Source organism: Lissotriton vulgaris, chromosome 11 (genome assembly GCF_964263255.1).
Source record: "Lissotriton vulgaris chromosome 11, aLisVul1.2, whole genome shotgun sequence".
Classification (NCBI taxonomy): Eukaryota; Metazoa; Chordata; class Amphibia; order Caudata; family Salamandridae; genus Lissotriton; species Lissotriton vulgaris.
In genome coordinates this window covers 990,343,657-990,352,771 of record NC_141699.1, presented here as the reverse complement: position 1 = coordinate 990,352,771, position 9,115 = coordinate 990,343,657, and positions in this window count along the sequence as shown.

Here is a 9,115-nt window from a genome sequence, read left to right as displayed (position 1 = left end):
TAGACTTTGTTGCATTCGCAGATCACTACATACACCACTCCTGTGCTGTTACAGTTCATGAATTCTCTAATTGCATATCTTCTACTGGTGTTGAAACTAAAATCTTTAGTTCTGTTGACTCCTAAACTGCAAATGCTACAAGAGCCCCAGACAAAGAAGCCCGATGGTGGTTTGGGCAATCAATCAGTTGCTGGAACCCTTATGGGTTCCAGATAATTACTGGTAATAATTTGCTTATTGGTAGGACTGCTTAGGATTACAACTTCAGGTTTTTGACCAATCAATGGTGTCAGAGAGGGAACACTCTTTAAAATGTTCAAATTATTTCCTAAAGCTTTATAGATACCATCTTTTAGGGCACAGTACTTAGTAACAAAAGCAAGGCGTTCTCTAGATTTGTGTTTAGTTTTCTGCACTAGAGTGGACTGTCTGTTGACATTCATGATCCTGGATCTGGCTTTGGCAAGATCCCGTGTCTTATATCTTCTCTGGACCAGTCTCTGATGTGAAGCATCTATTTCCAAACGAAAGTCTATGTCTTTGCTACAATTTCGCCTGGTCCTAACCATTTCTCCAAAGGGGATACCCCGAATGATGCGGAAAATCGTTTGCTGTAGCTCCAGAGCCAGAGCGCCTAAAGGATTTCAACAAAGAGGAAGGAGTGCTGACCAATTAAAGCCTGCCTGCTGCCTGCAGTGTCCCCCTCCCGCCGCCGCAACTGAGCTAGAGTCGCGGCCGCCGAGCGGAGGGGGACACCAAAACTACATCCCCCAGCAGGCCTTGCGGCGCCAGATGCCCTCCCATCGCGCCAGGCGGCGCATAAAGGTAGCGTCACCCCGGCAGAGCGGGTGACGCGGAAAATCGTTTGCTGTAGCTCCAGAGCCCGATCGCCTAAAGGATTTCAACAAAGAGGAAGGAGTGCTGACCAATTAAAGCCTGCCTGCTGCCTGCAGCGTCCCCCTCCCGCCGCCGCAACTGAGCTAGAGTCGCGGCCGCCTAGCGGAGGGGGACACCAAAACTACATCCCCCAGCAGGCCTTGCGGCGCCAGACGCCCTCCCATCGCGCCAGGCGGCGCATAAAGGTAGCGTCACCCCGCGTCGCCCGGGGCTAAACCCCTCTGTGGCTCTCAGGGGACAGGAGACGGGACGGGCCACCCCCCTAACGACGCACTACCCCCAGGAGTAAGGTGACTGTGATTTCCTTCTTTTACCGCCTTAATAACTGTTTTAGTAGCCAATATATATATTGTACTAAATACGGATTATTCTGTCAAAATGACTAAAGTAAGGAAGACTCCTGTGGCCACAAGATCATCCACTAGAAACAAGACCTTACCATCCACACCTTTGCCGACACTAACTGCTATTGACCTAATGTTACAAAAAACTATAGGTGTAGTTGCAGATGCTATCCAAAATACGGAGAGGCGTCTTTCATTAACCCCGGACTTATGTTTTCCCAACTTATCACAGCACACTACTGCAAACACCACCGCAATCAACAATCAATAATACCATGGACTCCTCATTCAATCAGGAGGAATCTCTCCTAATGCAGTCTTTTACAGGGTTGCCAAGTGGTCAAAAAAAGCAGCAATAAAACCGTTCTACTGTCATCTCCTTTAATTGTAAATAGCTTAGAACAAAGCCCCTTGCTTGTTTCCAACTTGGGGGGCATTGTTTGTTCTCCTCAACCCGGAATATCTACTCCAAACTCGCAAGGGGGTACTTGTGTTGAAAGCTCATCAAATGTAAATGTAATATCTGTTGACAAAACACTATCCCCCAACAAGAGAAAGCGCCAACAAAAGAAACATGCAAAAACCAAATCAATAGTAAGGAAAATTTATAGACCATTAGGTCTTCATAAGCCATCGGCTAAAGATGTTTGGTTAAACTTTAGGTTGGCTAAAGCATCTAATGCCACACACAATCCTACCTCTATACTTGCCACTAAGAATATTAGTACACTAAATGATATACAGGCAGATCATACTAAGACTTACTCAGTGCAAACGTGCCAGACTGAAAAAGTTAGCGTAGTGGATAACACAACATCAACTGACCTGGAAGAATTGATTAAATCCTTACTGCAACCTTTTTTTTGATAAAATCACCTGCATAGAGCAAACCTTTGCGAAATTTGAAAAACAACAAAGAAAGGACACCTCAAGTATTCTAAAGATCCTTTCCGTGCCAAAACCAAAGGAAAGCTCCATACCACTTAAAAGTTATCTTAAACAAACAAAGATTCTGAAGACACAAATCAATACCATTGCCCCAAGTAGCAGTTCTGTTTTGACACCTTCTCTACCCGTAAACACATCAGTGCAAAACACTTTAACACCACTGACACAAGCCAATAACAACACAGATACAGCACAATCCCTGGTTTCCTCACCTGAGAGCCATATTCCTGACACCGATGAGAGTGAATGGGCCGCGGAAGTTACATCCCCTGAGCCTTGCGGTGGTCAAACTGAGCCACAAAGGCCAACAACTACACAAAACGCTGATCCTGATACACGCCCTAATCAAATACCCACAACAATAAAACCAAAAAAAGCCACCCATATTCACCTCCCACCTGACTCTCATCGGCACACCATAGTAATGATTGGGGTACCACAACTTGACAGGTAAAACAAAGCTATGGAGAACTGAAAAACAAAGTAAGCCATTGGCTAACTGTTCACAGACCGATTCCCCCATATATCAGTGGCAAAATAACAAATGTTAGAAGAGTGGATTGGGTGGGAAATAGATTTAAGTCCACTGAGGGTGATTGTGTTGTAGTTAACTTCAAGGATGGCCGCACGGCAAAGTTTATAACGGACTGGAAGGACAGCTCTATTAGCAGCCTGATCCGCACTATGGATCAGAGTTATTTTTACCCCCCGAAAAACCATTCTCTAACATCAGTGCATCCTTTTTCCACCGCCGAGCATGTAAGAGCCCCAGATAACTTTAATCAACATTACAGTGGGATAACATCTAGAAACCAAGGCCACTATATTGCAGGGGAACAGCGTCAGCAAAGAAGGAATACATCCTGGGAACCCAGAGAGGTTAGATATGAAGGTACCTATCCAGAGAATTGGGAGGTTGCTCAGGGGACGTATTATCATCAAGAACACCCCCAATTTATAGATCCAAAAACCTACTATAATGTACCTATCACTAATAGGTTTGATGCCTTTTATAACCAGAGTGATCTGGAGGGGGTTGACTGACTACAGGCTGGTCCATCTACATTATCGCCAGACGAATTCGCAGAACCTAATCACGCACAAGGAGAGGCATACAACCAAGCCATAGTAGCCCCCCCTCCGATGACAAAGCTAGACAACCCCAGTAAGCCATTGCCAACCATGGACAATCCATCCAATAACAACAAATCTCCTGTCTTGCCGGAGGCTCATAACCCCCCCTTGGCCAACTTAGAACCAGACCTGGCCAGTACTGTGAACTTGGGGGCTACACACACAGATATAACCAACCCAATGATAACTCCAATTACCAGAGAAACTGTCATAGAAACAGTACCTGGTGATTGTAGTATGAGCTTAGTCTCTTTGAACATAGCCGGCTTGGCCAATAAATTATGTGATCCCGCCTGGTTAATACCTATCAAAAAATACACAATTATATGCCTTCAAGAGACATGGATGGAGGATAAAAATGTCCATATTGAGGGTTTTCAAAGCTTTGTTATACCAGCAGCTGCATCAACCAGGGGCAGAGCAAAGGGGGGCTTGGCCATCTTCATTAACTTAGGTCTGTGTTGTAAAATAAGTAACTGTTATAATGCCAATCGGAACATTCAGATGCTTGAACTAATGAGTGGCAGAAGTGTTTTGACCCTGATTAATTTTTACAATGCTAATAATGGTAATGGTGATTGTAATATTGTGTCCTTAACAGAGATGTTGAGAAAAACTGCATGCACCGTGTCACGGAAGTTGTTGATTGCAGGTGATTTTAATGTACACCCATGTGGCAATCCAGGCTCCACCCCAATGGGTTCTTTGGGATGTAACAATGTAGAAGGTTTCCATTTCGCCCATACCAGGGGAGGCAAGAACTTAAATGATCTAGTGAATGAAAACAATTTAATTGTAGCCATGTCTATGGTTCCTGAAACAAAGGTCTATGATGTTACAACCTTTAAAGGACCTGGTCAGGGATCTTTTATAGACCATATATTAGTTTCCACAGATCTTGCAATTTGGGTCTTGAATTTCACCATTCTTTTGAGTGTTCACAGTGATCATAATCCCCTAACTATCAAACTGGGTGGGACTTTATTTAAACAACGCATGCCCCGCAATGATCGGGGAACGATGAGCTGTATAAATGGCAGACGCCGTATAAAATGGACAATGGTAAACCAAGATATTTTATACACTAAAATAAATAATGCATGTGAGGAGGAACTGTTAACTTGTACATCTTCCTACTCACCCCCTGAGAACATCTTGTCTGGGTTTGAGGCGATAGTTTCAACAATTGGCCCTATGCTAACAGCACCAACCAAAGGACAATGCGAAAATAACTCTAAATGGTTTGGTCATAACTGCTCAAAGGCAAGTAGAGATTTGAAGAATGCTTTAAAAATCAAACCTAGAGACTATGATCAAATAAGAAATCTTCGTACGATACATAAGAAGGCATTAGCCGTTAGGAAAAAAGAAATCAAGGCCAACACCATAGAGTCCCTCCTTGACCCTTCAGTGCTGGGGAACAGTAGTAAGTTTTGGCAAATTATCAACAAACCATTGTTTGATCATCCTAATGATACAGCCCTTGGTACTAACATCTCTGAGGAGGAGTGGGTGACCCACTTTAGTATAATTTTTAAGAGTCATGAGCAACAGGCAGAAAATGTCTTTTTAACTCCATCCGTAAATTTTTTGTGCTTTTCAGTTAATGAGGTTGAAAGGGGTATCCAGGGACTAACTAGTAATAAGGCCCCGGGCCCGGATGGTTTACCACCGGACCTTTTTAAGTCCAGTATTTCCTTCTGGGCTCCCGTCCTCACTGCGGTAGTGAACGCAGCAGTGATCTCGGGGTGCCCAAATGCGTGGGGGTTATCGATCATAGTCCCTGTTTTTAAAAAGGGCGACCGTAGTAGCCCATTATGTTACAGGCCGATATCTTTAATAAATTCAGTAGCTAAAGTGGTAGGTGGAATAATTTTAAACAGGCTATCTACATGGGCTAAAGAAAACAATATTTTATCACCCATACAATACGGATTCAGACCCGGTCATTCGACAATTACACAGTGTCTGAACCTGTATTTGATTTTAAGTAAATATACCCTGGCCAAACAAGGAACAGTCTATATGGCATTTATGGACTTATCGTCCGCTTTTGACTGCGTGGACAGAGGCATACTATGGGCCACTCTGATAAAAATGGAGCGTAGAGAGGAATCTTGTCAACTTTTTGGCCGATCTGCACTCGGATACAAGAGCCAACGTTCGTTACACCCAAGACCTAAAAGTAACGGGTGAATTTAGAATAAATCGGGGTGTACGACAGGGGTGCATCCTGGCTCCATTCCTCTTCAATTTGTATATCAACGAATTGGAGGAATTCCTTCTAAAGACTGAAGCAGACTACCCCTTTGTAGAGCGCAAAGGGGTTCCTGTGCTGCTTTATGCAGATGATGCTGTACTCATTTCTAGAACAGCAAATGGCCTTCAGAAACTACTAAATTCCTTCTTTAAGTTCATGGAGTCTCGTGGACTAAGTATTAACAATTCTAAGTCCTACGTTATAAAAATAGGTCAGGGTACACGGAAAACGAACTCTTTCTGCATAAATGGGGAGAAAATCCCTACCACCAATACCTTTTCATACCTTGGAGTCCTCTTAGATCACAAATTATCCTGGGGTCCCACAGTTATCAAAAAGAAGAGTGAGGCAACACGTGTTAATGCGGCCATTCTTGGTTTTGCGAAAAAAATTGGAAATTGTCCAACGGCCGCCCTGCTCAAACTATACCAGGCAAAAAGTGTTGCAGTCGCCTGCTATGGAAGCGAGCTTTGGGGCTACTGTAAGATAAAGGACATAGAGGTTACAGAAAATAATGTTTTGAAAAAGATACTGAGGCTACCAAGGGGCACTGGGAATTTCTCGGTACATGAGGAGTTGGGTGTCCCTTATTTAAGTGACAGAATAGCAGTGAACCCGGTACTGTGCTGGTTGAATTGCTGGCTTAACAAAGATATACCTCTCACCCAAGCTTTATTAAAAGAAGCCTTAACACTTGATGGGAGGTTTAAAGTTACGTGGTTGAAGTATATAAAGGACTGTTTGACGGCAATTGGCCGGTCTGATTTGTTTTTTGCTCCCAACTGGATTACGAAACCCGATGTTATCTTTGCAAAAAATGCTATGTTAATACTAAGATGCTCAGACAGAGAAGAGGTTGAGCTACAGAAGGACAGTGTTAGGAAACACCTACTTCTCAAAACCTGTCCACAAATGGAACCTTATTTGTCATGGCACATGACTGGCTATGAACGTTTTTTGTTAACAAGGTTCCGCTTTGACCTATTCCATCTCTTACTGGCAGTTCCAAGTGGGGCTCATCGGGGTGAGGTGTTGCCAGCTTGCGGCTGCGACGGGAAGTCTCCGCAAGACCTGGCACACTTTTTATTCATTTGCCCTTATTACACTTTACCACGGAAATTATATCTTAAACCATGCCTTAAAAAACTGAACTTCGCACAAATCAAACCTGCACTTTACTATCTCCAATTGCTGAATTGTGATTGCACTTTATTTGTCTGTAACTTTTTAAAATCAGCCATCACCTTCAGGAAAAGTATGGATGGATAATTATGCTGCTAATGCCTTAGGCACTTTTAATTTTTATAATGAAATTATTTATGTTTTTAATGTACTTTTAATAATGCTCATGCTCATGTTGCCCGCTGCTTTCTCTTTTCTACCCTATACTGTGTATTGGATCCCTTACTTGTCAAATGAATTATCCGGACTGTTTTTAATTGTTTGTTGAGGATATGTACTTTTATGATTGTAATGTTTACAATCGAATAAAGTTATTTGAACTGAACTGACTAAGGTGGGGTGATGGCTATCTGCGCTTAGTTTAGAGTTTGTTGTGGTCGGTTTCCTATCAGTTTGCTCCAAATTCTATCACCTTCAATAAACAATTCCACATCTAAGAACACAATGTTAGTTGGACTCTGATTCAGAGTTAGGGCCACATTGAAGTCATTACATTTGAGATATTAAAAATATGTGAGTAATTCATCAGACGAACCACGCCAAATCATAAGAACATCGTCAATGAACCGTGTCCAAAACAGGATAGGATCCATACATTGGTTAGCACTATGACCCCAGGCATGCTCCCGCTCATACCACGCAATGAAAAGGTTGGTCTAAGAGGGAGAAAACCTGGAGCTCATAGCAGTGCCCCTAATTTGATGAAACCAAGTATCCTCAAACAGAAAAAAGTTATTGGTCAAAATCAAACCAGCCATGTCCACCAACATATTAGAGTGTTCCCTGAGGCTCGCACTTCTGCTGCCTAGAAAGTAACTCAATGCTGAATGCCCTTATCTTGGTGAATGCATGTATAAAGTCCTACCACGTCCATTGTAACTAGGATATAATCCTCTTGCCAAGTAACATCTTCCAATTTGTTAAGGACATCCATAGTGTACCTGATGTAAGAGGATAGATTGATCACTAGGGGTTTCAGAAATGAGACTACAAACTCAGACATATGTTCCATCATACTACCAATCCCGGAGACGATGGGTCTCCCAGGGGGGTGACAATGAGATTAAAGTACTTTTGGTAGTACATAAATAAAGGGATAGGTTGAACTCACAATCTTGAGATATTTAAATTCAGCCTCATCCAACATGCCCTCCTCCTTCCAAGAATATAATCTCTCATTAATCCGAGAAGAGGCTTCAATAATAGGATTGCCCCGCAATTTAACATAACAAGTTGTATCCTGTAGCTGTCTCTCAATTTCCCCACTGTAATCACACCTGTTCATGATAACTATATTTCCACCTTTGTCGGCAGGCTGAATCGCAATACTCTTATCCAATTTCAAGTTCAGTAAAGCCAAACCTTCTTTGGTTATATTATCAGACATCCTATGCTTAATATTGTAACTATGATCTTGCAATTTGTAAAACTCTTCCAATATTTTGTTAGTATATAGATCAGTTGCTGTAAATTGTACACACTGGGGAACAAATTTGGACTTAGGTCTAAGCCCACTGGAGCAGCTGTAATCAGTGACTATGTTAAACAATGACGCAACATCATCTTCCCCCAGATCATCACCCTCACAGATAGAGAACAACAAATTAGTATTGTGTAAGTCATTGATTGACATTTCAGAGTTTTTAGGGACAGTTTCAACATGAACAGGTTTGTCAATATTAGAGAAGAAACTTTTTAATTTCAGATTACTCGCAAACTAAAACAGGGTGATTTCCAAAACAGTGTAATCACAATTATTCATGGGGCAAAAAGACAAACCTCTTTGTAACACATTCAATTCAATTTCATTGAGTACCCTATCTGAAAGGTTTATCACCTCTAATTCCCCAGTGACTGCCCTGGGCAGTACCTCACTTTTTTTCTTAAACTGTCTTGACTCCTGGTTCCCATTCTTGTACCTCCTATGTTTCCTGCCCCGCCTGACGTTACTGGGCCGGTTCTTCTTCCCTTTTTGACCCTGGTTATCTCGTCTAAAAAAAGAGGAGGTTTTCCGTGGTGCTCCCCCCTCCGCTCCCCCAGGCAACTCCTCAGTGGAGGAAATACTTGAACTACTGTAGTTCACTGAGCTTAGATCACTTTGACCCCCTGTACCTATGGGAACCTTCTGTTTCATAGGTTCATCATTACCCCTAGCGAAGGTGAATATTCTGCCCTGTGTTTAGTCTCTCTCGTCCCATCTAATTTTTGTCATTTTCTTTTCTTTAATTTGCAACTGATGCTTGTTGATAACATCCTTAAGAATAACATAATTCTTTTCTGTAAGGTCAGGTAAGTTCATATCTTTAATTTCCTTTTCTAATTCCGCAATCTGTTGTTTAAGTTTATCTAC